Genomic DNA, 13623 nt, shown 5'->3' with positions numbered 1-13623 from the left:
ATGTAACGGCACCTGGTGTATTGCAAGGTCCAGCAGTTTTGTTTTGTTTTAACAACCTTGAGTGGCATTGAGCAAGGATGCAGAACTTTGGCGTGGTAACAGTCTCCCATCACCCCACATAATCTCATTTATGTTTTTTCCAATAGAAAAATGTAATATATTTCATCTAAAACATAGAAAATACAAACGCATGCTAAACTGTTTGGTGTATTTCAATGTATAACTTAAATTCAACTTTAGCTGTTCTTTCCCGGTGCCTTTTCCACCCTTGGCGCCTCTCAGACTACCTGAAGCTTATGTTAGGAGAGACCAAGAGCATCTCAGAGACAGAGACTGAGTTTTACTCCAGCCCCTGCAGCTTGCCTAGCTTCCTCTCCCCTCCCCCTTAGCTTGCCACTTGCAATTGGCCATTGCCATGGCAACCAGCAGCTGCCAGGCCGGCTGCCTCTACCGCAGCAGGGGTGGGGCTGTGGGGGTGGGGGAGGATAGGAGGAGCCTGAGGAGGTGTCTGCTGCAAGTTCCTGGCTGATTCTGAGCTCACACCATCCTCCGAGAGGGAGGAGGCTCAAGTGATGCTGCTGCTGCCGCCGCCGCCGCCTCTACTGCTGGTACTCTAGTGGAGCTGGAAAGGGTGGTTCCTATCGCACCATCGCCAACCAGAGAGGGAGGGGAGAAAAAAAAAATCCCAGCAGCGGCTGCTGATGTTGGCTTCCGAGGCTGCATCCGACGCGGTCACAAGGAAAATGGATTCAGTTTGTAGCCCTCCCTCCTTCCAGCATCTTCTCCTGGTCTCAGCATGGTGAGTAGGAGGCTGAGGGGCTACCTTCCTCATCTATCTGGTTATTAAATGACTTGTGTATATATTTGTGGCCTAGACTTAAACAATGACTCGCGTCTCTCAGACTAGGAGGGGGGGTTGGGGGTGTGGAGACAGAGATGAGGATGGAGAGAGAGCAAGGTTGCTGGAGGAGAGAAGTGAGAGGCATCCTCTTGTGTTTTAGGGGGAAAAATGATGTTTTGATTTTTTTTTTTTTAATCACAAACTGCTCCGAATACCAACTGAACCACCAGATTCCTTTCCCCTCAAGCTTAGCAACAAAATCAGGGGGTGGAAAGGAGCTAGCAAGAAGAGGATGGAGTTGAAAGCAACCGTTTCGTTTGCAGGTCTCACAAACAGGGTTGGGCCTTCCCTCAAAAACACATTTGGTTTCTCAACCTTGTTGGCCTAATTATAAGGTGATTTTTGCTTATTTGCCCCAGTGCTAAGGTAGTCCCAGAATTAGGCATTCTCTGATTCATACTTTGACATATTCTTGTTGAAGAACCATTTCTGAGATCCAGAGTTCCTTTTTCAGGATGTATATTTATGTATATGTGAACATACACATCTACATACATACAATATGTATGTGCACATGTTACTTTGCAGGTGTGTATCATTTATGGAGTGTATTTATATGCATAGCATGCTTGATTTACTATCGTTTTTTATGGGTTATTTATGCCTTTGCATTCTTGGAAGTAATGGCATGTTTTAGGAACCATGCTTCTGGTTTGTATTATTATTCATTGGCTTCATTTGGATTAATTTGACATTTATTCTTCTTATTGTCCCTTAGGTTCGTTCTGGCCAATTAGGACAGATGCCTATCGTTTGCTCTGTGTTAGAGAACTAGATGCCAATTCATAGTCTGGCTATTTTTAATTGGGTTTGTGAGCCTATGTTGAGGGCCCCGAATTAACAATAATGGGAAAGGGAGGTGGCTTGGAATATTACTTAGCATATTGCTTCTTCTCAAATAAATGTTGAATCGGCTTTCTTGACATCCTGACCTATCCTTTTCAAATCTGTATGGTGTGCCCCAGTGAGCACAGTTGAGCTGGCAGGTGAGAAGCATTCGCTCTATTTAATTGTGTTGATATTTGTTGCTCATTCCTTCAGTACCCACCACCATTTTATAGCTCTCTCTAATGTTCTGTCCTTGTATGTCTCCTATAAGTGATTAAGTAGGGAAGCAGCATGGTTTTAAAAACCTAAGTGTTCTCAAGGACCCCAGGCTAGCCATTTCCGAATTAGCCTGCTCATACAATGAAATGGACGAGAGCAGGCAAAGCTTGGCAGGAAGATGTGGCTTGTAACTGAAATGGGGGCAATTGTAGTTTATAAATGCTTACTGGTATCTGCTTGACCTTTTACTATGCTAAGGATTTAAGGCAGCTCAGGAGACTAAAGATGCCTGAGACTGGAACATACAGGGCTCCATTACCACCTAGGATAATGGATTTCATTGAACTAAAGCCAGAAAAATCCTTTCAGGTAAAAGTGTATTAGTAATATTACATGCATCAAATACATGTATTGTATCTACCAACCTTCCCACCATCACTGCCATTGAGAATGTATCTTACAATGCAAAATAATAGATTCTTTTCATCTTAATCTTTCATTTTATTTTGCACACTTACCTCTAATTTATCATTTTTATGTCATTGGAATTTTAGTTTTATTTTCCTGAGAATTGTTTTATTTGGTTTATAAGTAGGAAAGATGCTAGTGACTCAATTTAATATGCTCATGTATTATATGTATTCACAAGTCTAAACTCTTGCTACCATGTGCCTAATTATAAGAACTATATAAAGTAGGTCAAGGAAGGAGGTAATGGGCTTGTATGTCGTTGCAAAAAAAATTATAGCACATTTTACAGGGTATTATTAAAGAGAAATTTTGAATTCCTAAAATAAAATTTCAAATGTCTACAGTAAACTTATAAAAGTTAAAACATGTAATAGCTGGACCTGTTTCATAAATGGAAAGCAGGTATCCTGGCGCTTTTGGTTTATTTCATTTCTACCTAATTTGGATGTGGTTTATGGATAAAGTTGGTACAGTTTTAACAGAAGTACATCACTGTAGGTCATGGCTTAGAAAACTCACTGTTGGTAGACTCAGTTATAGGGCCAGACCCTGTCTCTCTGTAGAAGGGCAAATGGACTAGAATTATTAAATCTGCAGGAGAAGAAATTGAGACATGGCCATCAATTGTTTCATATAAGCTTCTGCTTTTATGTACAATGTTGACAATTGCTGTATTTTAGAACCTAGAATATAATCAGTTGGCTTCAACTTCACAGAAAGTTCTTCATAATAAGTGTGGATAGCCTTGTGTGCTCTTCAGTCATCAAGGCTACCAGTTTATGGTCTAGATATGCACTTCTCTGGGATGGACTAGACTTCTTCCTAAAAGAATGCCTAGCTTACTAGAGTAAATTGTCCTTGGAATAATTCAGATAAGCTGTTTGACGTTGGATACTTTGACATTTGTGGCTGTAGACTCCATTTTGTAATGTGTTTCTAATTGCCAAATCTGGATACTTTAAAAGAAAGTGATTGGTCATCTATCTGGCAATTTTTTTATGTGGTCTTGACAGGATGCAGGGATTCACCTGTGTCTTTGCTTACCAGCAACTTCACGGAGAGTAATGCCAAAGGATTGTATTAAATTGATTCTCTGTTTCTTATATTTCTATATTTCTTAGTGGAGTCTAGATACAAAATAATTAAAGACTATCAAGTTGGTGTTAGAAAAAAAATTGTATGAACACTATGTACAGTTTATTGGTTCAAGGTGTGTTTAAAGGGAGTATGGAAAAGTTAATTGCCTTTTGCTCAAAAAGTATCTTGAAATTACCACTCTTGTTGAAATATTAGAGTTAAATATTTTTATTGTCATGTAAGCCTTTATTAAAACTTGATATAACTGAAATACGCATTTAGTTTACTGCTTTATCAGGTGATGTTGCAGTCTCTTCTAATGACCTCAGAACATCTATAATTTTGATTTCACACTGTAAATCTTCTTCTGGGTGGCTAAAAGTTCATATTTGGATAGTAAAAATTATTTCCTGTTTTCATTAATTCATACAAAGTTTAATGTTCTTTATTTTCTTAAAATAAGAGCCTAAAATAAAATAAAATTTATCTTGGAAGTTTCAGGATTAGTTAGCGTTGAAGTAAATAAACTAGATTTATACTTGGTTTTCATTCAGAGAGATCAGTTACTCCCCCCATTTACATATGCCTTTATTTTTCCATTAATTAAAATGTTTTTTTTTCAAACAGAGTGAATTAATCAATTTACTAACAACTATTTGTAGAGCTCTTATCTGATTAGCAGAATTTGCATATACTAGCAACATAGAATTTCCTTGGAGGATATAAGATACACACACGTGAAGCAGTTAATGATGAAACAGTATAGTTACTACTCAAATTACCAATATACCTTAAGTGTGTATAATCTTTCATACTTCTCAAAGTCACTTTAATTTTAAATGTCAATAGTTTATTGTGCCGGCAAAAGTTCTTTTTGTTGTCCTTTTGATTGTTTTTAATAAGTGAAAATGATTGAGGGAAGCTAAACTTGGCCAAGTTTGTGTTAGGGAAATTATCAAACAGGGGTTACATGCCGAATCTTACGAGCCAGAATTTCATGTTAGAAAATTTAATAAATTAACTTGAAGATTTGACTTATAATATAAAATACACTAAATCTGCACTGTGTTGGTTCATTTTATTTGGATTTAGATTTGAATATTCCAGGCACTCTAATTTGCTTTTGATGATACTGGTTCTACAAACAGGTTGAGTGTATATAGGGAATTTTCTAAAAGAACAAAAGATACCACTAATATATTTTGGAGAAAAATGTGAGCTTCTTGATAAGTCACAGAAACACAGAGGCATTGCCAAGAGGAAGACAGACTTTCGCTAGACGAATATGCATTTATTTTGTGACAAAGTGTTGTTTTGGTTTCTAACGACATAGATATTGGGAAGTAGCATTGTTTTCCTTGCACTTGGGACCAAATTAAGATTCCCATGGGTCCTGGATCTTAAGAACAATTGTGCCATTTTGCTTATGTTTCTTTCTACCTACTTGTTCTTAAAATAAAAAATGGCAATCTATTATAAAAATAAGTGATCCTAGGTTTGATAACTCTGGCATTTTCTTAGACAAACACTTTTATACATTTCAAAAATACCCAATGTCCAAAATTTACCTTAAAATATTCGTGTAAACATAAGTATATATGAATATATGTGTATATACATCTATGCATGTTTTGTGAGATGGGGTCTTGCTACATACTGCATGTTCACGTAGAACTTGCTATACAATCCAGGCTAGCTTTGAAATTGCTACCCTGAATGCAGGGTTGAATGCAGGTAATGGGGAAGAGTAATGAACGAGGATCCAAAGCTGGATGTTTCCCAACTCTGTCATGGATATTTTGTTTTTGATGGTAGGTGAGTGCATAAAGCATACTTGATACCGAAAGTATAAAATTTAATGTAAATTTCCACAGCTGGTGTTCCAAAGGCCTATTTTAACTGCATAGACGTTTATTGAGTTGTATAGATTTCAAGTCTTGCTAATTGTGGAGTGTGATATTTTTATTTATTTCCAAGATTTTTTTTAACAATAAAGTTTATAATTTTTTTTAAAGTAAGAAATTGCTATCATCCTGGCACAGTAATCTGGGTTTTAGGATTATAGAAATCTGTCACATGGCTGACTTTTCTATTATTGTTGTTGTTGTTGTTATTACTAATAATATGGCATGCATTTTATGTGACTGTTGTAATTCAGCTGTAGCCAAGTAGCAAATGGTGCTTCTTAAACTACAATTCCTCTTTGGGAAAAGTACCCTTTGTAATGAATTAGCTGTAATAAAGCTGAGATCATTGCAAGAAGATATTCTATTTAAGACACATTTTACTAATACAATTAATTTTGTTTCTCAGTGATTTTGTTCACTTTAAAATTATACATCCTTGTTGTGGGTGGGGGAAATACAGGAACATATAAAAGGAAAATGAAAAAAATCTGTAATCTTACTATTAAGAAATAATTTTAATTTATAAATAACTTTTAACATAAGAGGATATTCACTTTCCATTTTTTCCAATATGTACATAGACACATATTCAGACATACAGTTTCACAAGTGAACCATACTCTAAGCATTGTTTTATGTTTCTTTTACTTTATATATGGTGGCCATCTTTTCATGTCACTTTTTGATAATTGAAATCCGCAGGACCCCCCCCCCATCCCTCCACCCCGCCACCCCCGCCACTTAGGAGTCATTACGCTTTGCTTTGAAATACTTATTGTGTAGGTAGGTCCTGCTTGATTTACAGCAGCTGTGAGGCAAGCATTATTCTAGGAAATACTAGCTCTATATCCTACCTGCCACTGGATCTTACAGTGGTGTTAAATTAACCTTGGTCATCTCTTGTCTTCTGCTAATGAATGAATGTTAAACCCAAGTCAGCGAAATAAATTCCTGCCTGATTCACTAGGAGATTCACAAAGTACAGGCATCAGCACCAATTAAAGAACAAAATATAGAAGAAATCTCTTTCAGAGTCACATTAATTTCTTCAGTATAACAGTGCTACATACCATAGCTTTAACCTCTGTGGCCAGTTCAAATGTTCTTTGGAAATAGATTCAAACAACATCCATCAGTTGTCACAGAGTTTCCAAACTAAACCAAGTCTCATAGTCATCATTTGGTTTTCACTGTGCTGGTGAAACGTATCTAAGCTTTCCAATGAAAGCTTGGTCATCTGACTGCCATCTCCCCCCCCAACTCCCCCCCAAAAAAGAGTGGTTGTATCTTCCTACACTCAGAATTGAAATGTCAATGATCATTCCTCCCTCTATACTTTGAGTCCCAATTGTATGTAGAACTGTTTGGACTTTTCCTGGGTATACCCTGGGTTGGTCCCTGCACACTGCTTCCTTTATAGTATAGAACAACCATTATAATTTTAGAAACAGTTGCTTTCCATTCATGAGAGTATAAGCTTTCTGAGGGCAAAGGATTAAAATGTCATGTTTCCTGTTTAATAGCATACTCTCTATCACTTATGCATTCAGTAATGACTGGTAAATTAGACTAAGAAGCTGACAGACCAGTGGACTGACAGACTGGAGAGTGTTCTGAAAGGTCTTAGGCCTCTTATTTTAGAAGAAGTTTCTACTATGAAATCTTCAGAGCCTCATCTTGTTAATGTGACCTGTAGTGCTTGGGATATTGCCCAGTGGAAAGCATTTGCTCAGCATGCGACAGGCCCTGGATTCATTCTCCAGTATTGCAAATAAATAATCTGTAATAACAGAATAGGTTGTGTTCATATGAGCAGTAGTCTCAGGTTTCTGTTAAGACTTTGAAAGAGAAAATCAAACTTGTTAAATCTACAAAGCAGAACATTTAGAAATCCACCATGAAAGATTCTTTGCTATGTGATGTGATATAACAAAGCCCGTGAATACTTCAGTGGCTCCTTTTAGTTCCCTTTGAAAACTGAATATTAAGTTGCACATGACAGCATTAAGGCTATGCCTTTTAAATTGCTATGATTGGTTAAAATAAGCTAGTAATTTAATTATTATTAGCAGCATCTACTGGTGTGATACACATTCACATTTCTTCAACTGTTCTAGAAAGCCACTCAACTAAATTCCCTAATTCAAACAAATTATTCTTTCATATCTATATTAAAAAAGCGAGTCAAGACAGAGATGTATGTTACAACATACATCTATAAAAGTAGCATGTGAAGTGAAATATGATGAGAGTGACCTGGAAGATATGGCTGTAGTTGGCCGACACGGAGACAGCCCATGCAGCCATTGGAACCACCCATCTATATTGGTGGAAACCTGTCAGTACAGCAAACCTTAAGGAAAAGGGTAGGGTCCTTTTTGCTTTTTTCAACAAGTAAGGGTCACGGTGTTTACTGTCATCTTTGTAACTCTGGACTTGAATTATAGTTAAAATACAAACAACAAAAATAAAATCTAACGAAGTTTAGCTGACCCTATCTGGTCAGAAAACAGCTCATTGCTATTGTTTTCAAGAACAAAATTTTACTGAGAGTATTATGTCTAACGAAGCCTGTAAGCATGTGCTTAAGGGAAAAAAGGTGATATTTTCGTCCTGCCTTCTGCTTCAAACTGGAAATATTCCCCTTGGAAACTACTTCTCAGCATAGCCACATTACAAATGTAAACCCAGCAAATGTTTCTCACCCACGATCCTTATCTAGTTTTCCTGTGCAGAGTTTCATAGAGAGAAACTCCTTCCAAAAAAAAAAAAAAAATGAAATTCTTATTCTGTCGTCATCACTGATCCATACTCATGGCCATAAAATGAGTGTTAAGGTCAAAGATAACCAGTTTGAACATATTATCCACGACAGAAGAGTGCCAGGATTTTAATGTTAGAATACTGATGTAAACATTTAAACTTTAAAAATGAGTGTGACTCTGCAAAACATGGGCTATGATGTCATTCTGTCAGTGAGTCCTTTCAAAACAAACCAATCAACAAGTGTGTGTGTGTGTGTGTGTGTGTGTGTGTGTGTGTGTGTGTGTGTATGAGGAGGGGGGGGCAGGGGTGGTGGTGTCAGGATGTGTTTGGGCTCAGTACCTTATATATGGGACATCAGTACCTAACCACTGAGCTGCATGCATCCTTGGCCCTTGACAATTACTTTATATATAATGATAACAAATGGGGATTTATTAAAAGTCTGTTCAGTGAGTTCCCATGGGAATTCACAACTTTTGGATTTAGCTAGCCAGCACTGACAAGAAAGAGAAAGGATTTGGATATTTTAAAAATGAATATGATAGACTCCAACCTCCACTACTCTTGGAGTCCCTAAATAATTCTGCTTATGAAAACGGATGCTCTGAAATTACTGGTATTTCACCAACATCTGTCTTGATGTAGTGACCCACTAATAAAAGGCCAAAAACCACTCAGCTCTGCTGCCTTCTTTATCTACTTAGCATAGTTTAAATGGTAGTTAATAAACCACAAAGTGGACTTTGTGTGTTCGAGGATACTTGAGTGTCCTCTCTATTTGAGTAGACTTTTGATTTTTACTTTTATTTGGTTTCTTTCTCTTTTGTAATGCTTGGTGTCAAGCAAAGTTCCTTTCACCTGTTAAATGATATTCTACTACTGAGCATTACTTTTAAGCCTTGGCCTCCTCTTACTTTGAAAGAACTTCATTTAAGAAGATCATCTGTAACATTTAGAATTTACAGTGTTTGGATTCAGATGGCCAAACAAATTAAAAAACAAAACCTGGATTTTAAACATGGAGTTAGCAAAGCTCTCCCCCTGATTAATTTTCCATAGAAGGAATGATTTGCCTCTTGCTGTCTTCTTAGCTACATGGTCTACATTTTACATCTACATGCAATGCTACACTTAGAAATGAGAAGGAGAGCATCACCATGCAGCAAAGGATATAGATCCTTTATGACCTTCATGTTTTTATCCCGTTTAGGTTTGAAAGGGCTCATTGTCCAAAGTCACGTTAGATACACACCTGGTTTGCTCTAAGGTGCGTATATTGTTGAGTACACATATACTGTTTCCTTTTTCTGGATGGTGGCATATGCTTTTCTGTTTTTCTATTTATAGAGTAGGAATAGTAAGCCTAGATGACTTAGCCAAAAACCCTGAAAGGTAGCGAGGAGGTAAGGTGTGTGTGTCTCCAATCAACTGCTGGTCTTCTGCTTCTTAAACTTTCACTCCTGTCTGTATAGTTTGAAACCTTGGCTATCTCAATTTATTTTGTATAATCCTCTTGCTTTGGAACAGTCTTTGACTATATAGCCAGCTGTAATCTAAGTGGAATTGATCCACTCTTGGTTCACGTGGTGCCATTGCAAACCACATCCTCAGTGTGCTTAGATGTCCTGTGACTATAGAAAGGACATTTTGATGTCACTGATGAGAGCAGAGAGTGCATTGCTGAGAAGACGGGCTTCTTACAAAGATGACCTCTCTCCGGTTCTCTCTCAAGATTGTTTCAGACTCAGTATTGACTCAACTTCTCTCTCTGCAAGAAGAAAGAGATCTGCACTTTAGAAAACTCTGGGTAATTCAAGTAAATCAATTCACTGCAATAGCAGTTGAGGGTAGCTATGGCCCTCTTATTAACAAACATAGCGGGCATGCTCTAACTATAATAAATACTAACAGGAAAATTACTTCTTTCCCATAAGTTACTCACATTGGGAGGAAAAGCCTTAAATTTGTTGAGTATTTTCTTTTTTTGACTTTGTGTACAATGTTTGTTTTCCTTTTTTAAAAACTTATTTGCAGTGTATACTAATCAGGTCTACAGGTCTACAGGGCAAATTAATTGTGACCTATAACAATAGCAGTTTTGTTGAGCTATCTAAATATCATGTTGTACAAAAATGAAAATGTTTAAGGATATTTAGGAAAACATGTAAAACAACTTTTAAGCTTAAAATTTAATTAAAAATCAAAAGGTAGAATTTAATCCCAATTTTGTAAAGGAGAAACTACACACACACACACACACACACACACACACACACACACACACACACCACATAATAAAAACAAAATAATATAAATAAAAATGTTAACAGGAATTAATTGTTGGTGATAAGTTAATTAGAATTTTTTCACTTGTGTTTTCTATGATTTTTAAATATTATAAAGGAAAGATTCTATCACTAAAGCATATAAAGTTTGTAAAAAACTTGTCTGAATAAAACAACTTTTCAGGAATTGTGGAAGACGAACATTTCCACTCTTCCTAGATCACAGGTTTCCAACTTGGTCCCCAAAGAAAACCACAGTGTTCTGATGAGCCATAGAGAACAAAAGGCGGGATCCAGATCTCCATGGTGTCATCCACATGGTGTTATCCTACAGTTTTGAGGAAAAAGATCCTATCTCCAACAAAGTTTCAATTCCAGTGATATTCCATGTGTCAAAACATTAAACTTCTTAAAAACTGAAGCTCTGATTTTTGTTCAGCTTTCAGTCTCTTTTTTGTTAGTGTGAGGGTCATGATTTTTTTGTTGTTGTTGTTGTTCGCAGTAGTTATTAGAACTCTGGGAATAAAAATCTTAGTGTAACTCAGTAAGGCTCAGTTAAAACCCAATTTTATGGGTTTTTAAAAACATGTATTTTCATTATGTGCATGCCTCCCCCCCCCCCCGTGTGTATGTATGTGTGTGTGTGTTTGTGTGTACATTCAAATAATTTGTGCATTTAACATGTTTTAATCTGGGAAACTAGAAATGGACTGCTGGTACAGGGTGAAGGGAAAGATTTTGGAAGGAGGAATAGTAGGATGTAGGTGAAACCAAAGTAGAGATGGGGTGTACTGAGGGCAGCAGGCTCAAACACATAGCAGAGTGGGGAAGATGGAGAAATGAGCCAGGGAAAGGCTCAGCCAAAATGAAGTGTGCATGAGGAGGTTACTTGGAAGCCTGCGATCTTGCAACCCGAGAAAAACATTTAAGAGGATATGGTAGAACAGAACATGACCTGAAAGAACAGGGAGAGAATATTAGTTAAGTGGGTATGGGAGAGGGGGAGGGCTGACGAAAGGGGTAAGGAACGGGTAACCAAAACTAAAAGGATATATGAAGAAGCCATATAAGGCTTTACTAGTTCTTAAGCTAATTACGAAATCATACAGGAGTTTGAACAGAAGTATCCCACATCAGTGAACCATGCTGCTCCCAGAAGACATGAGTTGATTAAATGAAAATCTCAGCAACAGTCATGGGTTACCTCTCTAGGAGTCATTAGCCAGGGAGGCGACAGAGGCATCCAAAATAATGCAGGCTATTGTCATTGCTCTAGGTTGTGCCCCACAGTTAGATGGTAAGACCTTGTAGCCAGAGACCACATATTTTGATTGCAAGACACAGAGAAACCAACCTTTAGCTGACCAGGAACCCATTCCGTTTGTTCAGACTTTATAGTGCTGGAAGGTACTATGCAGGCAGAAGTAGGAGAAAAGACATGAGTGCTCTTATCCATCAGCTCCATCCCATGAGCTGTAATTTCCATCTGTCAGGCAGGAGGTACTCACTGCTGCAACTGTAGCAAGACTTTATGGGCTCAACCTACTACCTTGTTTTCTAATTGGACTTAAAGTTTCTTCCACGGGAGTGAATTCATGCCCGGTACTATAAACGTTGTCAAAAACCATGGATAGATAAGCCATATGCTCTAAGGAAGAACCTATTGGTATTGGTTTTCTAGACAGGCACATTTTCGAACTAAATATCTGTGTTTATATACATGGACTTGGGCTGTTCCCAATGTGGGCCAGAGAAGCTTACAGACAGTGGCCAATGCAGGGATACAGCACTGTGTAAAGCATGGTGAAGATGTGACTGGGAGTTCCCAGCCCTAGCTGGGACATCTCTATCAACCCACCACCACACAGCTCATGAATCATGCAGAAGGAGAGGCAGAAAGAATGCAAGTGTACTGTGGTAGAATCAGCATTTTTTTTTTAACTCTGCACTCGCCTAGTAAACCTGTTCAGTTATGAACAAGGTACGTATTTGAACATTTTCAATTCACGGAATTTTAAAATATTCTTTCAACTAAATTTAAATGGGTGTTCCCTAGACCTCCGCTCCTGGTTTATAACATGTACAGAAATGGAATCTAAAAGTGATCCTAGCACCTAGCACTGCGTTCTCAGCTAGGTGCACTTGTGGGGGAGTAAGGAATGAATGGGGAACCTGCAAGGATGATTCAGTCTCCAGCATCCAAGTACAACAAGCAGAAAGCATTTAGGCACCAAAATGAAGAGACCTGGATGCCTTTATCAGAACACGGGCACATCTGCAAATTAGTCATGGAGAATGAAAACATAACACAAGGAAGCGAGGTGAGGAGCAACCATCAAGGCCTGTGAATAAAGGCAACATGAATTTGTTAAGATTCTATTTACTGGCCTACGTGGAGAGAGGGACTGTAAACTGTCTTGCCTTAACATTAACATAGGATGGGACAGCTACCCAGAATCAAGTCACAAATGGCCACTATTCAGGAAACCAATGCAGAATGTGGCGTTTAAAATAAAGCAGAATGACACCACACAAGCAGAGCTCTTGGCCGCCTCGGTGGCTTTCCATGTTCTGAATCTCAGTATATGTAAAGCACTGTCACATGACTGTGCTGGGAGACACTCTGTAAGATCGAGATAAGCTTGACTCTCACACCCTGCAAGGAAAACTATGGAATGGCTCTCTCTAAAGTTGCTTCCCATTTGAACCCTGACTTGAATATGAATCTAGTGAGAACACATGAACAGTAAATATCAGAAAGCACATTGAATACATCGATTCCAGTCACAGCCAAGGGACTCTTTCATTATTATTTGTTTTCTTCATTTAACACAGAAAGCATGACCCAGAAAGTGAGAGAAAATGGAAACCCAGAGGGAAAAGGGTCACTGAGTATTTAATAAGAATATTGATCCTGACTCTTGCTCTACCTTACTGATTTTTCTTCTTTGAGTTATGATTGTCAGCTCCCCAAACTCAGTTTTAAATAATATGCACCTCGTTTTCTGTCTTTCTCTAATTAACCATGAAGCAGAAGTCTGTAAAACCAAATTAAATTTCTTAAACTCCTTATTTCTGCTTAAACTAAAAAGTAAATGTTGGGTTAGAGTATATACACGCTTCTTCTAACGGTAAAGGTCTGTTTGTAGCTTTGTAACTGTCCAGCACA

The 13623-nt window shown here is 37.8% G+C and overlaps 1 protein-coding gene across 4 annotated transcripts in view; it reads left to right on the top strand.

The window, feature by feature from the left end:
- Positions 1-492: 492 nt before the first annotated feature.
- Positions 493-13623, top strand: part of Jakmip2 (janus kinase and microtubule interacting protein 2) — a 155782-nt gene continuing 142651 nt past the window's right edge. For all 4 annotated transcript variants that reach the window (XR_005089502.1, XM_037197131.1, XM_028881736.2 and 1 more), the window contains exon 1: positions 493-799. The gene's annotated coding sequence lies outside the window, so the exon portion shown is untranslated. The remainder of the gene's footprint in view (positions 800-13623) is intronic.

The sequence above is a fragment of the Peromyscus leucopus genome, chromosome 19, assembly GCF_004664715.2.
Source record: "Peromyscus leucopus breed LL Stock chromosome 19, UCI_PerLeu_2.1, whole genome shotgun sequence".
Taxonomy (NCBI): domain Eukaryota; kingdom Metazoa; phylum Chordata; class Mammalia; order Rodentia; family Cricetidae; genus Peromyscus; species Peromyscus leucopus.
The sequence above is the reverse complement of the archived record's forward strand: the minus strand, read 5'-3'. Positions and strand labels throughout refer to the sequence as shown.